The following is a 22,410-nucleotide window of genomic DNA, read 5'->3' on the forward strand; positions in this document are numbered from 1 at the left end:
TGCAGTGATCTCCGGGCTAATAATACATCGCTGAGATGAGGATTTGGGGCCTAGGTTTAATGTTTCGTCAGTAAAATGGCGATTCCCAAGCCTGAGAATGTGAATGGAACTGACTGAGACCCAGTCCTACGCGTCCATTGGACATTATTCTGTTTCCCCATACAGACCACTCTGTAGATGGGATGAATGAATGTGCACGTGGAATGCAAGAGGCATTGCACTTCCATGTTCAACACAAAAATAACATAAGAGGCTCTAAATCAGACCAATGCCCACACAGAATCTTTAGCTTACAACTAGTACCCTGGTTATTGCATACACTGCAACATCATTTTTTGGAAAAATAAAATCAATATAGATTTTTAAAAAATGCATTTTATTGGCATTTTGTAATATTTAAAAAAATACAAAACAAAAGAAAACATAACACAACAACATGGCATAACACCGTACAGAGCGCACAGTAATATCTGAGAAAGTGGTTTCTCAGTAACAATCTCTCGGTCTGTCCAAGGGTGGGACCATCACACCCTGTCGCAAGAAACCTGAGGCACACAAGGCTCATCGGGCCCTCCTGGCAAAACGTCACATTTTCTGTTGGCATTGTGCCCCATGTAGGCCAACCGTTCAGGATTCACAGCTCAGCATCTATCCATTACTACCCCTTCTGCCCATCATGGCTGTCCGCCCCATCAATTAAGTGGAAGTGTTGCCTAGCGCCCGGAAGCAGGCCCGGCTCCAGGAATTTTTATTTGGGTGGGCCAAGGGTGCATTTGGGTGGGCCACTGCGGGCTCGATTTATCGCATTAATGTCCGGGCAGGCCTGCTTCAGGGCCCTCCTTTGTCTCTTCTTAGTCTTACAAGGCCCAGTAAAACGCACTCTTTTCCAAATCTCTTTCTCAATATTATCACTCTCAAAAAGTGTTTTTTCCATGTAATGTTCCTTTGATGGGAAGAGGAGGTTTCTGAGGTGGGAGTATCAGGCAAGTGACACTTCTCGGGCTCCCTCTGTACGAGCCTTCAGGGAGAATCCCTCTTCATTACTACTTCCACCTGACCCCAGACTCTGCAACGCACTCCCTTACAGGCTTGATTATCCACTACTCCTCTCCAGTACACCTTATCTCACAGCTGACCTTGGGCCCCAGCCCCATATCAGGCACCATCGGGCTCCACTTTCCTTTTTCCCGTTAAAAACATTAGTAAAATCACCTTCAAACTAAAAACATTGAATATAGCAGTAAATATAATTAGCACGCACTTTAAAGTATGTTCCACAGTAGCCCTTATGACCAGACTGCTAATTAAATATACAAAAACAGAAAGGCCATGACAGGGCCGGCTTTAGCGCTGATGCGAAAGTCTTTTTTGGCACCACACCAATAACCTCTTTCCCTGTAAATACCTTTACTACCACCTTCCAACAGTGCCCCTCATCCCTCCATGGCCCCCCTATTGACCTCCTCCTCAGATTCCCTCACTGCCTCACGCCACAAGTACCCCTCATCTCCCCATAGCCCCTCCCCCTCATGACCTCCTCCTCGGATTCCCTCACTGCCACCATCCACCAGTGCCCCTTATCTCTCTGAAGCTCCTCCCCCTCATGTTCTCCTCCACAGACTCCCTCCACCAGTGCCCCTCTCTCTCCCCAGCTCCCCCTCCACCCCATGACCTCTTCCTCTGATTCCCTCACTGTCACTCAGGGCACAAGTCCTAAAAAAAGAAGTGGGGGGAAGCTGACGTCATGACAGGAAGTGACGTCACGAAAGGTGGCTTGCACCATCAGACTCATTGCCTCCCCTCGCTCACCCCTTAGATGCCATTGCATCAGAGAAGCCAGCGTGTGAGCAGCATTCTGAATGAGCTCCGTTCGCCGTTCGTGTTTGAGGATCATTGCCAGCGGATTCAGTCTTTGTTTCGGGTGTGAGGGACTGCGAGGCTCGCAGCGTTAAAACCAGCGACAGCTGCGGCCTCTTCCCGGACACTCCCCCTTGCCTGCCTGCCTTTAAAAGACGACTCACGGCCCCCGCTCCGCGGGCACCGTTCGTGTTTGAGGAACATTGCTAGCGGATTCAGTCTTTGTTTCGGGTGTGAGGGACTGCGAGGCTCGCAGCGTTAAAACCAGCAACAGCTGCTGCCTCTTCCCGGACACTCCCCCTTGCCTGCCTGCCTTTAAAAGACGACTCACGGCCCCCGCTCTGCGGGGGCCGTTCGTGTTTGAGGATCATTGCCAGCAGATTCAGTCTTTGTTTCGGGTGTGAGGGACTGCGAGGCTCGCAGCGTTAAAACCAGCAACAGCTGCGGCCTCTTCCCAGACACTCCCCCTTGCCTGCCTGCCTTTAATAGACGACTCACGGCCCCCGCTCCGTGGGAGCCGTTCGTGTTTGAGGATCATTGCCAGCGGATTCAGTCTTTGTTTCGGGTGTGAGGGACTGCGAGGCTCGCCGCGTTAAAACCAGCAACAGCTGCGGCCTCTTCCCGGACACTCCCCCTTGCCTGCCTGCCTTTTAAAGACGACTCACGGCCCCCGCTCCGCAGGAGCCGTTCGTGTTTGAGGATCATTGCCAGCGGATTCAGTCTTTGTTTCGGGTGTGAGGGACTGCGAGGCTCGCAGCGTTAAAACCAGCAACAGCTGCGGCCTCTTCCCGGACACTCCCCCTTTCCTGCCTGCCTTTAAAAGACGACTCACGGCCCCCGCTCCGCGGGCACCGTTCGTGTTTGAGGATCATTGCCAGCGGATTCAGTCTTTGTTTCGGGTGGGAGGGACTGCGAGGCTCACAGCGTTAAAACCAGCAACAGCTGCGGCCTCTTCCCGGACACTCCCTCAATTAGCAACTGTTACCTATTAACTCTGAGCTGCATAACGCGGCGCAGGACGCGCGCCGGGCGAAGCCCGGGCCAAGGGCGGGCCCGTTTCAGCCCGTTCCAGACCGAGTAAGACCGGACCGGGCCCCCCCTCTAACGTTCTAGTTTGTTAGTTTTCCAGTAGGAGAATATAATATCTCGCCGTTTAACTGCATTACTGCAGATTGTTTTATTTACTGCTGTTATAAATGGCGACTACGCGAGGGAGTAGGAGCAGGTTAAATACGGATGTATCTACTATTACTGGCCCACTTGATAATTTTATTGTTAGAGCCAACTCAGTCATTGACCAAGGGATTGCAATTATGGAACGGAGAGTGTCACAAGATTTACTTTTAGCAAGGCGCTCATCTATGGGCCACTTTGCAACAGCTAAAACTCCCGTACCACAAAGTAATAAGGTAGCTTCGAACTTAACACATGTGGATATACATAGCATCCCAAATGTAGTGGATTTGTCACTGTCAATAACAGATTCTATATCCCTTACACAACTAGAGAGGTCCCCGCTCCTTGCTTCAGAACTATCGGGTATTGAATCACCGCCACAAGATTTAACGAATGGTCAGACGAGAGGAGCGAGTGAGGGAGTTAGTATAAAAACAACAAAAACATCTAAAAACCCCAGGAAAAAGAAAACTGAAAATAATGCCGAAAAGACTAAGAAGCCACAAAAAATTACTGTACTTGCGGAGAAAGGGGAAAGTAAACACTCCCTCAGGTCAGCAGCTCTAATAGAACAGCAGTCAAGGGTTGTTTCCACACGAAACTGCCCATCTGAAACTGCTGCTATACTGGATCTGACTAGCGCTGAGGTTTCTACCGCTACTGATATAAATTGTAAAACTATTGAGTCTGATAATAATTTATTCAAGTATATAAAGGAGCTCTTTAAAACCTATCTCTCTCCCTTAGAAACTAGGTTAAAGCGGATTGAGGTACAGCTAACGGATCTGATCTCTCTCTCTAAGACCTCGATTACCTCTGAGGTAACAAAGGCCGGGAGTGGGACATTAAGCTGTACAAAAATACCATTAGTGAGCTCCTTGACTGCTAAATCACAAGCTCCCGTAAAAAAGGTAAATAAATCGATGTCCACCATGACTGAGAAAATAACTAGGGAAGAAATTAAAAAGCCTCCTACTAACATCGTACAGGAGGCTAATACTCGTAAAGATTGTACCTGGGGATCCAAACCAGAGAATCCAATTATTAATTTGCCCCCAGAAGCATCGCCTTATATGGTAATCCTGACTGGCGTTCCTAAATTGCAGGAGGATAAAGAAGAATCCACTGGATCACTAAAAAACAAGGTTCAACACTGGTTAAATATTAATTGACCCCTCCCTCCTAATAGGAGTAGTAAGCTTTTAATGGTCCGTAGGGTACCCTGGGTGGGGCCAGAAAGAAAACTAACGCAAGGTGATTGTGTTCTGGTCAATTTTGATGACCCAGCCACGGTTGATTATATCTGCTCTTGGGATACCCAATCTAATGATGTGGGCATTGAAACTAAACGACTTTCTTTTTTTTATCCACCTAGATTTTATCCTCATCCATTCTATTATGATGAAAATTGGGTGACTGTGGGCACTCAAGTTAGTGGAGCGGCTAAAAGGTTTTGGGAAAGGCAACCCATTAGGGATCAAATATCCAGGGATACCTGGAGAGGAATACCAACCTCCAATAGATTTAATAGCCTGGAGATGGTGGATTGACTCTATTGGAATGATTGGAGCTCCAACGAATACTGTCCTAGTCCAAATAAATTGTATAATAGCTCTAACCACTGGGCTATTGGCTCTTTAAGGGATATTGATGAGGGCAGGGCCAATCAGTCATCAGTAACCTCATTAGTAACTCCAATAGTTACTCCATTTTTTAATGTAAGTTCAGATAAACCAGAGCAGTTAATACATCCCGTTTTGGAACTGGAAACTGCAATAAACTTACGATATTCCCAAATTATTATGGAGAGAGAAATCAAAAGTATTTCTCCATCGATTGAAACAGATCATCGTGTTGACTTTTCCTATGATTTAAAAATGCCGAGGAGTAGCTGAAAGGGGGGAGTTGACTCTTTTATCATGGAATATAGCGGGCTTATCAAACAAGGTGAATGACCCCATTTTTTGTGAATTAATTGAGAAAAATGATATTATCTGTCTTCAGGAGTGTTGGGAACAGACCGAGATTCATCTTGCAGGATATCGGACATATTTTACTCCTGCTACCCAGTCAAGGAGAGGCAGGAGCTCTGGGGGCCTTTGCACTTATATTTCTAACACAGTCAACTTGTCTATAAAGCAACAGACTACACGGGGGCATAATAGTTTCCAGGTTTTTAGTCTGACAGCAGGAGGAAATCGACTCATTATTTTAGTCAACTTATATAACAATATCCCAAAGGAAGAACATTACAAAGTCTTTGAAGATTTAAACAACTGTATTTGTTCTTCTAGCATTAATCCAAGACATAATGACATTTGCATCATCTTGACGGGTGATTTTAATTGCCACCTATGCCCTCATAGTAACTTGGGCTTATGTGGTATGGTTAACCAAATCGGTGAACCATGTACACATTTTGAGCATACTTCCTTGGGAAATTTGTTTAATAATTTAACTTCTGACTGGAACTTGGGTTTCATAAATGAACTCTGCAGCCCCCCAGTTCTATTTCAAACTACTTTTAATGGGTGTGGCCTCCAGTCTGTTATAGACTATACCCTGGTTTCTACTTTTTATCACCATAATGTCCTGTCGTTTAAAACATTGGATACCGTGTTGAGCGATCATTTTCCGATCTGCACAACCTTTGATATTGAGACGAGTATTAGATCAGGCACCAATGTAGCTGAAAATTTGTATCGCCATGCTTGCTCATTGGCGAGACAAAACGGTTATGCCATAAAATGGAACAAAGTTGACACTACAAATTTTCTCCAGAGTTTAATTGAGAATCAATACAATAATATTAAGATCTGCCTAGAGGAAAATCCTGATTCGGGTATGATTGTTAATGCTTTTAACCAGATTGCATTGTATATTGGGGAAAAGCTGACAGGAACACGTCGAGCAGGGGCGAGAGAAAAAGCTGAGGGATGGTTTAATTCAGATTGTACCAAAGCATACTCCCACCTAAAACAGATCTTAAAGAAAACACCGAAAGATCTGCTAGCAGTTAGAGCTGCGAGAGCAGCCTATAAAACTTCCCTGAGCAAACGGAAACAGGAGCCGAAGGAGAATGCGTGGGATACTCTAGTAAAAGCCAGCTTGTTGAGAGATAGTACTGCTTTCTGGAAAGCAGTAAATGCTCCCTTTTTTGTAGACAGAAAATTTGATAAGGTAGACTTCGCAATTGAAGGACCAACTTGGGTGGAACATTTTACTGAGCTTTATAAAGAAGATGTTTTGCCTATTACAGACTTAAACCTTCAAAATTACCAGCTTCTTACTGAGCCTTCTTCTCCCACTTTATTTCCTTTGAGCATCTTTTTCTCTGTCTCCGAAGTAGAATTAGCCTTACTCGAAAGTTCAAGGAATAAAGCTCCCGGTCCTGATGGAGTCCCTATAGACATATATAAAGATACAATTTCTCTATGGACCCCTTTGTTGACCAATGTGTTAAACAGTTTTAATATCGTGGGATTTCCATCGACTTGGCAGGAAGCCATAGTCGTGCCTATTTTTAAAAAGGGAGATCGAAATGATCCCAAATGTTATAGGCCTATCTCCCTACTTGATTCTTTGATGAAAGTGGCAGGTAGAGTTATTTTAAATAGATTACACTCCTGGGCTGAGGAAAACAATGTTCTCTCTAAGTTCCAATATGGTTTTAAGGCAGGTTTAGGTACAATCGAACAAGGACTAAATTTAGCTTTAATTATTCGTAAATATATGACCGCAAAAAAGGGCAACCTTTTTATGACGTTCATTGATTCAAGTTCAGCTTTTGATTGTTTGAATCATGAGGTATTATGGAACACTTTGATAGGCTTGGGTATCGATTCAAACATTCTTAATTTTATTAAAGAATTATACAGGGGGGCTGGGGCAAAAGTTTGTTTTGGTAAAAAAGGAGAGTGCTCTAATAAGTTCCCAATAAGGACAGGGTTGCATCCTGGCACCATTCCTTTTTAATCTATATATAAATGGTGTGGCGGAATTTTTAATCACACAAAAATTAGATTACCCTGAAATTGATGGCACTTCGGTTCCCATTTTACTTTATGCGGATGACGCAGTTATCATGGCTAGAACCCAAATGGGCCTCCAAAAAGCTTTAACTTGTTTCTCATCTTTTATGAGTTCTAGAGGCCTAAAAATAAACATAGGGAAAACATTTTCCATGTGCTGCTCTTCAAAGAAAAAACTTCCTTGTAACATTTTTATTGAAAAGTCTAAGATAGGACTTACAAGTACTTTTTCATACTTGGGGATTGTTTTTAACGAAAAAGGTACCTGGAAAGCAGCGACTAGGAGTAGGAACCTTGCTTTTGCTCGTGCATTAGGTGCAATAAAACAGTTCGCCAATAAGTTGGGGGGTAGGCCTGTCCGTATCTTAATGGATATCTATAATTTAAAATGTGTTTCAACTGCATTATACGGTTCTGGCATATGGGGTATCGCTGACTGTCAGGAGATCCAAGTAAAAGAAAATTCTTTCCTGCGTTATTTGTTAGCGGTTCCCAATTCGACCTCCACATTTATTTGCCATAAGGAATTAGATTTGGTTTACATTTCTGATCTAATCAAAGTTAGTCTCTTATTGCTATGGCACAAGATATGGACTACAGAGGAAACTGTTTTTAATAGAACTGTTTTGATTGATTGCTTTAAATTAGAGAGATGCAAGGACATCCCCTGGATTGGCTATGTAAAAGAGTTTATGATCAACATGGGACATTCAACCTTTTTTGATAATCCTTGTTCCCTAACCTCGATTTCCAGGAAGGCTTTTAAAAAATGCTGTCTTGACTTCCTGGAAAGTCGACGATGGCGTGAAGAGAAAAGTAAGATATCTGTATCCCAACACAATTTACTTTTACAGGCCCCTGGCCTACAGCTATATTTGTCTCCTGATCACTCCAGCTACGACAGAATGTTGTTAGCTCGTTTGAGAGTTGGGACCTATTATCGGTTGATAACTTTCCCAGATAGAAATGATTGGTCCCAAAATCTAATTAATTGCCCATGTGATGATCTTGCAATGCAATCGCAAATACATTGTGTTCTTTTCTGGAAATTTTATACATGGGGAAGAAGGAAATATTTGATTCCCCTCCTAAGGCAGTGTAGACCTGCTTTTTTAAAACTGGTTTTATTACAAGATGAAACAACTATCATTGCCGTATCCAACTTTTTAAAATTCGCCATTCGCTGCAGATTGTCGATGAATTAAGTCCAGAGTTTGCTTTTATGTTGGTTACCCTGACTGTGATGTACTTGAGCTGTTATCTACTTCGATTTCCATTTTACTTTTTAACATGTATGTATTTGTGTGTTGCTTTTATGATTTTAAATTAGAAATCAAATAAAGCTATCTTGACTTGACTTGACTTGACTTGAATGAGCTCCGATCTCGTCCCAGAGAGGCCAAAGAGTGAATGTGTGGCTCCATTTGCTCCAGATATCGAGCTCCCGGTAAAATGAGTGGGGGACGCAGTCCACCTGCGTGGTATCCCGACTCGAGCCCTGCTGTCACCCTCCACCAGTGCCCCTCATCGCTCCACAGCCCCTCCCACTACCTCCTCCTCAGATTCCCTCACTGCCACCCTCCACCAGTGCCCCTCATCGCTCCGTAGCCCCTCTCTCATATGCATTTCATTTGTTGTATATTGCTACTCAGTGTAGTGTGTGTCAGTAATTTCCTCCACGCACACTTTATACAGCGACAATGAATCATACAAGTATGTAAATCAGTCTACAGGGAATGTCACATAAGCCAATGAGGATTACAAGGTGTATGAATCACATGTCATCCATACTGGTGGGCAGTATATTTTGAGAGGGTTTGGTCTGGGGAAACACAACCTTAGGATTTAAAGAGTATTCCATGAGGTCAGCTTTACTGATAAAAATGTATATCTGCCCGAACATACTCATTTTAGCAACATTAGAATGATGAAAGACTGAGGAAGTTCTAACTATATTACAAAACAAAAAAAGCGAAGTTCTAACTATACCATTCATGTTTGTATGCAGCTCTTTGGTGACAGTTCATTGGTCACTGTCCTATGTTAGGATTGTAACTTCTGAACTGCAAGTAACACAAGGATCTCTGTGACAAAGGCAGTAACCCACTGTGTTTCCACATAAAATACAGTTAATCTGTATTTAAAAACTACCAAAAGACAAATGATTGCTCTCCAGCAGGATCATTAATCACCAGCGTTATCTGGGCATCTTTTATTGTCTTATTGTTGTCCTGCATCGGCCATGATAATGATAAAAACTGTTTAAATTATACCCACACGAAGTATGTGTCCTTCTGGGCCTGTGCAGATTTTTAAAAGAAAAACAATTAGTAACACATTCTCTTACCTACTACTCCATTAGTCAAACTTTTTGTCACAGCCTGATAAGCAGCTGCAGGGGCCAGGAAAGGTGAATAGGAATAAACAAACTTCTTCTCTCCTGCGCTTCATAGAAAAAGAAATATCCACGCAGCAGAACAGTAGGCAAAGGTTACCCTTGTCAAAGAAAGGATTTGTCGCCTTTCGCCATGTGGAGATGAAGGGGTGAAAAAATAAACAAAACCTCGTTAACATGTAAATGGTCTTTTAAAGACCTGTGAAATTCTCGGGTGCGGCTGCAATAATCTCAAAAACTGTCTGTGTGTGTGCGCCCGGGAAGCTGTCTCAGCCCGGGCGCACACACACACACAGACAGCCCTTTGATCCCAATGCCGTTGTGCGCCTGCCTTCAAGACCTTACTTCGAGGGCCAAGGCTTCTGTTTGGGTGGGCCAGGCTCATGTTTGGGTGGGCCTGGCCCACCCGGCCCACCCGCTAGAACCGGGCCTGCCCGGAAGAGGATAAGTTCCTGTGTGACAAGACTCAATTCCGCACCAGATCTGTTAGGTACAGTGTGATACCATCCCCGTAAAGTGACACTAATATGTTCCGGGGAGAGAATGCCAGACACCGTTCCCCATGTAGTTGTGGAATTGCACACGCCAGCGGTAGCACCAGTTCGAGTAATACGAGAGCCAGTCCGGTGGCTAGTAAGATGGTCAGGACTTAAGCATCAATATTTATTAGTAATAACTGTCTATAAATGCTGGGGCTCTCGGACAGCTTACCCGGCTTCGGGAGAGTAAAAAGTATGGATTTGCAAATGAGGGAGGAAGCATCCCCTTCCCCAGTTTTTCATTGTATACTTGCAATAGCCGTGGGGCTTGTAGCGTCGCATATGTTTGATAGAATTTATGCTGGGAGATTGTCACCTCAGGCCCTGACGGAAAATCCCTAAGGTCTGACTCCATCTTATATAGACCTCGACGCCATCTTGACTAATGGAGATTGCCATCTTTCCTGGTTTATGCAGAATCATTGTTATGACAGCTATTAGATATAGATGTCGCCTGACCTTATCTTTCTGAGAACTGTGAAAGCATCAAGTCCTTCATCCATGGCACAGATACAACCAACAAGGTGATAGTTGTCTAGGTCAGATGTCTATTTTTCACCATGTCAAGGTTGATTAAAAACCCATATCGACATATAACCAAAATAGTGTTGTTTGAAATGACATTGTTTTACCTTTTATGTTCATAGGAAAATGCCTAGGATGCATACCTTGATGCAAATAATTTATGTCAGACATTCCAATCTCTGATAAGATTTAATAAATATGGACTACCACTTGACCACTTGTCAGGAGAGGTTCTTTGCCCAGACTATCACCCGAGATCTTGCCAGGGATAATCTCACGTATGCCATCACACATTGCTCTTCGCAGATGGCACATTTCGACTGAAGTCGATAACGCTAAATCCGACAGGAAAACTGACTGACTGCTACCGTAGTGTGTTTGCCCTTCACGAGGGACACTGTCTCCGGCCCTTTGTTAAAAAAGACAGCCTTTGCTGCCAACGAGGTATGCTGTGCATCCTCTCTCCCTAGGAAACTCTTAGACTTCAAGTTGCCCTGCCTTCCATGCTCTCACAATATAGCACATAGAAGTAGATATTAGGCTGTTAGTTTCTAGATGACTTTTAAAGAACATTTTAAACAATGTTAGAAATTTTCGTTTTATTCTGATTATTTATACCGTGCCTTCTTGCTGGCTTTATAGTTGTGTTAGATGTACTGTGAAACAGATTGTTCCTGTAGTAATAACTACTTTTTACTTAAAATAATTTATTATTCTTAGTACAGTGTGTACGATATTGTGAATGACGAAAGAAGGTTTGTTGTTGTTTCCTTGATCCCTTTTTAGTAACTCAAAAGCAATACTCCTATGTCAATCACACATTGAATAGTTTTGTGTGGGACTACAATAACATGTCTTTCACATTTATTGCAGATGCATTGCATTGAGTTCACCTGTGTCACCTGTAGTGGGACAGAACAATTTCGCAACTTACGCATCAGTGCCTCATATGAGGGAAGGCCCTCTATTACTACTGATCCTCCTCTACGGCACAGGGTTGTTCCAAGAACTGTCTACGTGGGGCTAGATGTACGATGGTTTTCAGCATGCATAAACGGGTTTTAGACCCGCTTGCGCACGCTAAAAACCTTGGGCCCATGTACGAAACCTATTTTGCAAGTCGCTAATCAATTAGCGACTCGCAAAATAGGTTTTGCAACTCACTATTAGGTAGGGGCGTTCCCTTCCAAATAGCGACTCATGAGTCATGTATGAATGTTTTGCGGCTGCAATTGCAGTCGCAAAACAATCACAAATTACCACCTACTTCAAAGATGGTAATGCAATCGCAAATGGAAAGGGGTCCCCAGGAGACCCCATCCCCTTTGCAAATGCATGGAAAAAATATTTTTTAAGGGCAGGCAGTGGTCCCAGGGACCAACAGCTAGAGAGGTAAGTTTCGCTTCTCGGGATTGTAGTGACACCTTTGGTCCTCTTCATCAAGACCCAGAGCCAACAGGTGCAGGGATGCCTTTTGGTATCTGAAACGCCTTACCAGAGCAGGCTGTGGTTGCAAAGGCTGCAGGTGATGTTGAGGAGTCCGGAAGAGGTCACCTAATGGTGGACTTGTGCTCTGGAGCCCTAGGGAGCCTCACTGGAACAAGTGGGCCACTTGGAATCAGGCCAAAGGTGTTGGGTGCAGAGGTGGAACCGGGAGCAGGGCTTCACGGTGCTTCAGGTCACAGTCTTTAACTTGAAGCTTGTTGGGGGTGAACAGATTTGCTGTTCTCAGGAGATCTTGAGCTTTGTCGAAGTCAGGCTGTGCTCCCTGGGTTTTGGAAGATGCTGGGGTGCATCCTTTGACATAGGATAGTCAATGGGGGCCAAGTCAGTAGTACTCTCCAGTCTTCTCTGCTGGTGCGACTCTGTGGTCTCTGGCTTATCTTAGGTCATCAGGAACAGAAGTTCAGGGCTCAGGAGGCCACCTAAATACTACATTTAGGGGCATTTAAAGTGAGTGCCAGTGAGAATCCAATGTGCTACTTATCTTAAGGGTGACTAGACCCTCTAAATGCTCACCCTATCTGGGGGTTGGGCATATTCCTGATCCTGATTGGAGGAGTCCCACCATCTTCAAGATGGTGTGCACTTAAAAGTGTACTTCATCTCACTTCCAGCACCTGAGGGGTGGACTTGGCAGAGGGGTGCACTCCTCCTATCCTTGCTAAGTTTTCCCGCATGTCTTCCCACCAGAAGGGGTGAGGACAGAAGGGAGGCCTGCTCCTGCTATCAGGAGAGGCTGGGGTTAGGTTACAAAAGGCGCCAAGTTCTTTCAAGCTCCCTGCCACAAATGGCTCATCCTGACCAGGGGGAGGAGTGAACATCTCTGCCCAGGACAGACATTTTTCTCAACCTCTGAGTGCGCAGACACTCACCCCATGAGGTCAGAACACTGTCTGGTGGTAGCAGGCTGGCTTAGGCCTATCTGTGACCACACTAAGGGTTGGTAGATTTCAGGGGACCCTCTAAAGGGTTCTCTGTGTGCAATTGTTAATCAATCTGACACTGGAATAAGGACAGGTTTCTTATGCTGAGATGTTTGGTACCAAACATCCCATACTTCAGTGAAGCCATCATGGACCTGGGAAACTCGTAATAACAATTGCCCAGCCCATGTGCTACTATGGCTTCGCTGGTAACTTACAATATCCAGGAATTGGAATGAATATTGCAGGGGCATATCTGCTGATGCAGATATGCCCTCAGTGATGCAGATATGCCCTCACAGGAGATATAGTGCACCCTGACTTTGGGCTAAAGCTTGCTAGAGGGGTGTCTTACCGGTATCCCATGTAGTTTCTTGTGTGTGTGCCATGTCAACTCTTCAATTTTGTCTGCACCATAGCATGCAGTCATTAATGGCAGAATTCAGGGCCTTGATTACGGAACCCTAGGGTGACACAATTCATGCTGCTGCCCTTGGGGGTCCCTCTTCAGTGCCAATTCGATAGGTAACAAGGGTACCATTTACTATGGACATACAACGGGTACTGAAGTGATGTCAATTGGGAGACAAGAGGTACAGTTAGCTCTGGCACAGACAACCTGGTTGGCAGGGAACCCTGTGCACTTCTAGTCAAAACAACAATTTCCAGGCAAAAAGGGGGGCTAACCATGTCCAAAAGAGGCACTTTCCTACACTAAAGATTGCCCTTGATAATTTAGAAAAACGCATCACCATGGTGGGAGACCGCATCTCTCTACTAGAAGGTGACACATCCAGCTACAATGAAAAGTTGCTAGATATCAGTAAGGTCCTCAACATCGTAGGAGCAAAGAATGATAACCTGGAAGCAAGATCGCAACGCAACAACCTGGGCATATGGGGCCTCCCCGAGTTGACAGGCACTGGCAACATGCCTAACTATGTGGAAGCCCTCCTAAAAAACTTACTGGGTGCTGAAAACCTTTCCCAGCTTTTCACCATGGAAAGAGTGCATCTCTCACTTGGCCCTCGTGCCCTAGTGAGGACACCTACACTCCCGATAATTGCTAGAGTCTGTAACTCTAAAGAAAGAGATATGGCTCTATGGCTCACCTGGGAAAAGCATGAGATGACACATGGGTGGGTCAGCAATTTCTATTTTTCCAGACTTTACCTTAGTTGTGCATACAGCTCAACTCATCATGAATACCTGTCTGTCAAATGAGAGCTGCAGCAGATTGGAGTGCAATATGCAATGCTGAACTCATCATACCTGAAGATCATATACAAGGAGAAGGTTCATATTTTTGCCACATCCCAAAAAGCTGGACCGTTTGTCAAATAATTCATCAAAGATTCAAAAGGGTTAACACTCAGTAAATCACAGACACCAGAGGAGGGGACAAACAACACAGAATGAGAGGCATGCTGTCACACTTAACTCCTGCTAAACAGTAGCCTGCTAGACACCAAAACCATTGAGACTTGATGCTGAGGGGCACCCACTCCTACCAATAGGATGCTGCACATTATCCCTTACTTTCCCACATGGACTGGCAGGCGCCCCAATGATGTCAGAGTTGATAAGTAGGGATGCTGGACCCCTCCTAGGGGGTGACCACGTACTGGATCACAGTATATTTGATTATGTTGTGTTATAATGCAGATAGTTAAATGTTTTGATCTAGCTACTTTCAATGGCTAGTTCGGTTGGCTGGTGTAGGAGGAGGGATTTTCACACAGCAGTCCATTTGTTGACAGATTACTGCTATTATGCAAGTCGAACACAAGCCTTACTAACAGTGCAATATCAGAGATATACATTTAAGCACACAACTTGGAGAGGGTATTCCACTGTTAAGTCTCTCTTCACCATACAGTCGGGATAAATAACCCACCCAAGCACATCTCAACCCACCTGCTAAAGTTAAACATGAGAGGTCTTAATAACCCTCATAAGACACAACAGGTCTGTCACAAAATAGACAACATTCTCCAACAGGAGATGCATATTCCAACACACTCCCAACCCCATCTCATATCCAAGTGGAGAAAGTCATTGCTCATTTTCTGACTATTCGTCATACGTCTGTGAGACAACCATCCTGTTGCACAGAGGACTGCCCTTTTTGACTACTGCATGAGGTAAATAACAGCCAGTGCAGATACAAAATCCCACAAGTGGTGACGGTGGGGGGTAAACATATTACCTTACTTAACACCTTCGTCCCTAACACTGACAACCCCGATTTTGTACTAAAAATATAAAATAAATGTCATGTCCTGGCACCTCAAGTGATACTTTGGTGGGGTTAACTTTAATCTTGTGCTGGACTGACCATTTGACAGCTCCAATTCCTGTACACACACTCATCATGCAGCACTCACCCTTCATGACTAAACACGGCCTGAGAGACCTCTGGAAAAATGAAAGGCACACAGTCTCCAAAGCCCATGGGTCTTGGGTGAGTTTAGATAAACAACTAGGTATACTGGGAACCAGCGGATGGAGTAAAGGGGTAGAACATGTGACAGGCACTGTGTCTTATCACTGACCGATCAAATTAACCAATACCTCACCTGTCCACAGGCATCACACCTTCACATGGCACCTGTCTCTGCAGTCCCTACACTACAGTGCATTTACAGAAGAACTGATAACTGGACTCCTATCACCATCACAATGTCACTTTCAGCCTCGCCTTATTTACAAAGGCAGCACTAAGCTACGCTGCCTTGTAAATAAGGCCCCTTTCACGCTATTGTTAGAACTGGGGGTCTCTAATTGGCTGAGGTAGGTACCTTAGTCCAAATAGGGACTCTTGCTTCTAGTAGGGGTAAGGAGGGACACACTCTTAGATAACTCCTGCTCACCCACTGGTAGATTGGCACGAGCAGCTAGGCTTATCTTCAAGGCACTGTGTAAAGTATTTGCAACCACACTCCCAGTAACACAGTAATAACACCACAAATGGACACCACACTGGTTTTTATAAAAATAGCGGTATCTTTATCAAAAGGAATACGATGAGACCAAATGATAGAAATCCAACATATGCGTATTCGTAATCTTTCACTTTGCCGGTTATTAGGCCAGCAATCACTTATAGGTTCTTGTGGTATTAATGAGCAGTTCACAATGATCTAATGCAGTCCTAATGCACTGCTATGCAGTTCGTAATGCCGTTAGTAATGTAGTAATAACACAGTCCTTAATGCATGCTGTGTTAGAAGGTGGTTTTGACACTATGGGCCGCCCAGATTTTTCACTTTTTGAGCACCTAATTGTTGAGCTTTTACTGGGGGGGAGCCTCATAAGTTGGGACTCACCCACAGTGAACTCAGGATGTAAGAGACTGCATGGGGATTTTACTGGTGTTCCCCTGGCCTGACCAGGCCACTGCGCAGCAGCTGGAGTAAGGGACACCGGGCTGGTTACATGCAGACACATGTGTACACGCGTGTGCACATGTGTACGGGCTGTGCAGGGGAGATTCCTAGCGTGCGCAGTCCTGGAGCAGCTACAAAGTGAATGGTGTGGCAGGACTTATGCAGTATGGGGTGGTGACATGGAATAGGCTTTATACACAGGAAAGAAACATGCCAGGGAAAGTCGGTGTGTCTTACTGTTTTTTCACTTCATTACTCCCCTATGGGAATGTGGGGCCCATGGCTAGATTAATTTCCACAAGGCCTACAGATTCCAGACACACACTAAAGTCCATTGTATTGGAGGTGAAAAGAAGTATTCTGCAGAGTCCAAAGTCATATTTGTACTGCTTTTGGATCATCCAGAAATGTCATATTTCTCCGAGTCTCTGGCTGGGGTCTGGCCCTGGCAGGTTAGATTAATGCCCTTTCTTCCCTGAGCGAAGATCTTCCCTCCAAGGAAGGGAGATAGGTGGAGCTACAAGCCAATCCATCAACCGCTGTCGGTGGGTGCCAGGCACCAAGCTGAACCCAGGTGAAGGCAGCACTGGGGGAAGGGGAGCATGTGGCCAGAGAGACTGGAGGATGCCATGTTTGAGCAAACCCAGAGGCTGGACAAGAAGGAGGGAGCAGGGGCAGGGAGGTGATGTGTCGCTGTTTGATAGGACCAACAGAGACTTCCTGCCAGCCCCCTACTCAACTTTTAAAAAGTGCTTGCACAGGAAGAGAAGCTCTCTCTGGGGTGTGGTCTGCTGAGGGTGAAGGTGCTGGAGCCTGGCGCAATGGGCAGTTGGAAGGAGAGACCCCCTGACTGCCCCCAGGACTCTATCAGCACCAGAAGAAGAGCCCAGGACTGGTGCACAGAAGCAGGGGCCTCTGCGCAGGGAGAACAGAGTCCCAGAAGGAGAGCCTGGCGAGAGGCTGGCGCAGGGAGCCAGTGAAGACAGCACCCTGCTGAATCAGAGACCCTGAGGGCAGAGGAGAGTGTTCCCAGTGGCGGGGGCTGGTAAAGAGGAGCATGAAGCGCCCCCCTAATGCCTCGCCAGGCATTTGGAAATCTGGTGCTTTGTGGCCCCCAGACGAGGGGGGTCACCCTCACTTGTGAAAAGGTGCTGGGGGAGCGGCTGGGGGAGCACAGTCTTTCCCCCCCCCCCCCAGCACGAAGAAATCTGCCATTTTGGTGCCTGGTGGCCCCCAGAGGAGGGGGTCAACCTCATCTGTGAAAAGGGGTGCAGGGGGGCTGCAGGAGCACCACAGTCTCCCCCAGCATAAAGAAGAACAGTCCACCCCTAAGTTTCACGGGGCATCTGAAAGAATAACCCCTCAAGGGCTCAGCAGAAGGGCTGAGTTGGGGATGTCTGGAGAAGGGCATCCCCTGGAGGTGAAGTGGTGTAATTGCACCAAAATGCATTTACTATTGGTTATTTCTTTTTAGTTGGACTGAAAGTCACATGTGTAAAGTGAAGTACCTGTGTAAGGTGATGTTAAGCTAAATGGAGTTATGTTGCTGGACCCTCCTGCTAGGGGGTCTGGCTGTATTTACGTAATCCCATGCTTTTACCTGTGATTCCTTTCAAAGTGAAGAGGCGCCCTGCAGGAGAAGTGTAGTTGCCAGGAGTACTTCTTTTGAAGGGACTGTAAGTCACATGTGTAAGGAGAGGTCATAGGCCAAGTGGGGCTATGTTGCCAGACAGTCCTGCTAGGGTGTCTGGCTGTATATGCGCAATCCTGTGATTTCATCTGTGATGCCCTTAGGGGCTGTAATTGCAATGCATTCAAATGATCAAGCAAGGTGATGAGCACTGTCATTCTAAAGTGTGCCTAAACATGGATTCTTGCTGCTGCGCTTAGGTGAAGACCCCAGACTGCTAGCCCTTAAGATATAGAGGTGCATACTTTATGGTCAGTAGGAGATGCTCAGTCAGGGTCATCTGTCACCAAGGCAGGTTTACCCCTTTTTAGTGCTTGTTGAGGTAATGGGGTGGGTTGCCACTGGGATGGTGCCAGTGCGCAGGGCCCTCGCTCCAGGTTATGTTCAACTAACTGCATTGGGGGCAAGTTGATGTGCGTACATGGGAGTGGTGGTACTAGACCCCACCCCCCCTGCGGGAGGGGTGGAGATGTTATGCAATGTCACAAAGTAATTCCAACAGCTTATGTATATTTGTAAATTGGTGCGTAGTATTGAGTGGTGTGTGTGTGTGTTTAATAAATGTACTCTTACTTTTATAAAGCAAAGTACAGACTGGACAATCAACTATTGAGTGTTATTTTTGTGCCCCTGCAAATGGCGATTACTAGCCCACACCACCTCCCTTGAGTAAGCCTCAGACTGCTCTGCAACGCTACCCTCTGAGAGTCAGGCGCTACAATTGGGTGTTTGGTTCCCAGTGAAGGACAAATGTAGTCATGTTATTTGTGCAGGCCTCACAGATGCTGCCTCGTTTTCCAACACGCACTAATGCAGTTCGTAACACAGGAATAATGAGATTCGGAATGCAAAAATAATGCAATTCGTAATGCAAAAATCAGGCAGTTCGGAATGTAAGAATAATGTGATTCGTAATGCAAGAATCAGGCAGTTTGTAATGCAAGGAATAATGCGATTCGTAATGCAAGAAACAGGCAGTTCGTAATGTAAGAAATAATGCAATTCATAATGCAAGAATCAGGCAGTTTGTAATGTACGAGTAATGCAGTACGCCAATCTCCGCGGTCAACTCAGGCCCCTACTAGGCCCCAACACCAGAGACAATGGTCATAAGCTGAAAGGGGCCTCCCCGGTCCTGCTGGGCAGGTACGGGCCGCTCTGGGACTCAGCGTGTATAACGCGGTGCAGTGGGAGAGAGCTTGGAGCACTCGTTTACTCCTCCTGCATGCCTTCACAGGCCACACACGCTTGTGGCTCCCGACCAAAGTCCAAGCCTTACCTGGGGGCGTGCGCTGCCTCGCTCTCTCTCTCCCTGCTCGTCGGACGTCCTGCTGGGCCTCGATGATGTTGCAGCTCCGTTGTTAGGCGATCCTGCAGCCTGACGGGTTATAGCGCTGCCTTTTCCTTCGTTGACGATCTTGGGCAGATTCCTCTCGGTGAACAACGATCATGATCCATTTCACCTTACAGCTTTCTTAGCTTCAGGAAATCCTTTAGCACATTGCGGCTCTGGCCGGCGGCAATGATCCTTACTCACAGCCTCAGTTACGATGACGGCTCGGGCCACAAATAGCAACACAGCAGTGTGGACGATGTTTCACGCTGCGCGGGCAATGCGATCACGGGGCACATCATAAACAGTACCACAGACCAGACGGCAGTCTCCCAGAAATCCTGTAGCATGTTGTGGCTTGGGCCGGCGGCTGTGATTCTCACTCACAGCCTCCGTTATGATGACGGCTCAGGCCACAAACAGTAATACAGCAGCGTGGATGATGTTTCACGCTGCGGGGGCAATGTGATCACGGGGCACCTCGTAAACAGTACCACAGACCACATGGCAGTCTCAGGCATGCAAAAGCACCACACACCAAGCGTCACTGAGACACGGTTGAAAACGTTTATGTTCCTGAGTTTCCACAATAGGGGAACAGCTCTCCTCGGGCCCTTGGAGACACGCTACTTCAGGGACACAGCACACAGCAAAGTCCTCACAAGCAGGGGGACACAGCACACAGCAAAGTCCCTTGGCCTCTCCTTAGTCAAATCAGCAAACTGCAGGCCATCCCCAGAACACACGGCAAGGGCAGTCCTACTCTTCAGTTTCTTCAGCTGTTCTTCTTTGGCAGAGGTTCCACTTGAACACAAAGTAGGTTCAATCCTTTTTCAGTCTGGATTTCAGTCTTGAGTTCAGGGGTTTCAGCTCTCACATGTATACCCCTAAATGCCTTTGAAGTATTTGTGTTCAGGGGTCTCTGAGCCCGGTCCAAACCAGTTCTGGATGTCTTCCTGCCAGGGCACACCTTCTTCCTTTGATAGTCGGGGTCTGGGCCAGACACAGCTCACTTCACATCCAGGGGGCTACTCCTCCCGCCCCACATCAAATGTAGGCCAGGCTGTTGCTGTCTCACCTTCTCATCCCTGGGGTCAGGATACTTCCCTGTCACATCCAAACCCAGATGGTCAATACACAAACAGACAGAGGCACAGGATGGTTTAAGACAAGAAACCAGCCACTTTTAAAAATGTGGTTTCTAAGCACACAATTTAAAAACCATCTTCACAAAAAGATGTGTTATTACATTCTGAGTTCAGGCACACTAAACCACATCTCTCCATCTTATGCATATGGGAAGATATGCTGGAAACGTGGGACACAGCATCCCCATTCTGTCCTATGGGCAAGATGGCCTTGCAACAGTGAACAACGAATTTGGCAGTATTTCACTGTCAGGACATGGTACACGCCTCAGTACATGTCCTACCTTTCACATACACAGCACCCTGCCCAGGGTGTACATTGGGCCTACTATAGGAGTGTCTGATGTGCATAAAAAGGGAAGGTATGGCCTGGCAAGTGGGTGCACTTGTCAGGACAACAGGGCAGTTAACAAACTGCGCGCAGGCACTGCAGTGGCAGGCCTGAGATCTCTTCTTAGGGCTACTTGTGTGGGTTGCACAATTAGTGCTGCAGGCCAACTAGTAGAATTTGCATTACCAGCCCTGGCACACATAGTGAACTTTACTAGGGACTTTACTAGTAAGGAAAACATACCAATTATGGACAACCAATTACCATAACACTTCACACAGGGAGCACTTGCACTTTGACACTGATCATCAGTGGCAAAGTGCCCAAAGCATCTAAGCCAGCAAAACGAAATCCATCACAGCATCAAAAATAGAGGCGGTAGAGGCAAAACATCAGGGGTAACCACGCCAAGAAATGCTAGGTCTAACACCTATGGGCATTCCACAGCAACACCCATTGATTCTGAGCTACCTCCTATTCAGAGGGGGGGGGCGTAAATATGATGCAGCGCTAGAATTAAGACCAGGGAAAACGTGGTCTTACCCTGTTTTTATGTGTGCTGCGTTATGCAGCACGCATGAAAACAGCAAAAGGTCAATGGTTGTTTATGTACAGGAAGATCCCCCTTCCTGCACATAAAGAATCATTTTTTGCAAATGCCGTTTTGCATCATCTGTGTGTGCTGCATTAGGCAGCACACATAGAAAATACAAAGCAGCATTTAAAGATTGTTTATGTGCAGGAAGGGGGGCCTTTCTGTACATAAACAATCTTCCCCTGAATGCAGACACCCTTGCAATAGGATGCCTGCATTGGCACTAGGCTGCTAAACTTAGTGCTAGCATGAGGAAAACGCAGGGCAAGGAACATTTTTTTCATTATAGTTATTTGTGGTAGGTATCTGGAAGCTGGCAGGAATGTAAATGAGTCAACCTCATCATAGATAGACATGTCTAGATTGTGGCTACCGTTATTCAAACATACGGTGATGCAGAATTAACACTGGGGGCTTATTTAGGCGATCCCTGCATCACTTTTACACCATGTAAAGTGGTGCAAGCGTGATGGAGGGCTCTAGTAAAGATTAATGAAGCCATGCAAAGCTATCCTGCATGGCTTTGAGTAGCCTTATAACAGAAGTAAGGTGACGCAGCGCAAATCAATGCATTGCCTTACTCTGCCCCTGGGAGGTGTTCCATGGGCATTGCGGTGGGTTTTCCTACGCAACACCCATGGAATTTGATGCTGTCCCAGATTTACAAAGTGATGTAAACCTGGGGTTGCATCAAATCCCAAGCTGAGTCTGTATGATAAGAAATAGGTGTATTTCTCGTTTTTCCCTCTTTCCATGTGTACTGCATTCTGCAGCACACATAGAAGGAGGAAAACCTTCTTTGCACAGTTTTTGTGCAGGAAAGTGCCCTTTCCTGCACAAAAACAATCCAGCCTGCAAGGGTGCCTACATTGGTGCTAGGCTTCCAAAATAGCGTCAGCTCAGGCAGAAACCATAGGAATGCACCATATATCTTTAAATACAGTGCACTCCTGCCCTTTCTCTTTGGCGTCCTTG

At 45.9% G+C, this 22,410-nt stretch overlaps 1 protein-coding gene across 1 annotated transcript in view; it reads right to left on the reverse strand.

Moving 5' to 3' along the window:
- The window catches only part of SPOCK3 (SPARC (osteonectin), cwcv and kazal like domains proteoglycan 3), a 1,171,449-nt gene that overhangs the window by 636,077 nt on the left and 512,962 nt on the right, over positions 1–22,410 (reverse strand). The window lies entirely within an intron of this gene.

The sequence above is a fragment of the Triturus cristatus genome, chromosome 2_2, assembly GCF_964204655.1.
Source record: "Triturus cristatus chromosome 2_2, aTriCri1.1, whole genome shotgun sequence".
Classification (NCBI taxonomy): Eukaryota; Metazoa; Chordata; class Amphibia; order Caudata; family Salamandridae; genus Triturus; species Triturus cristatus.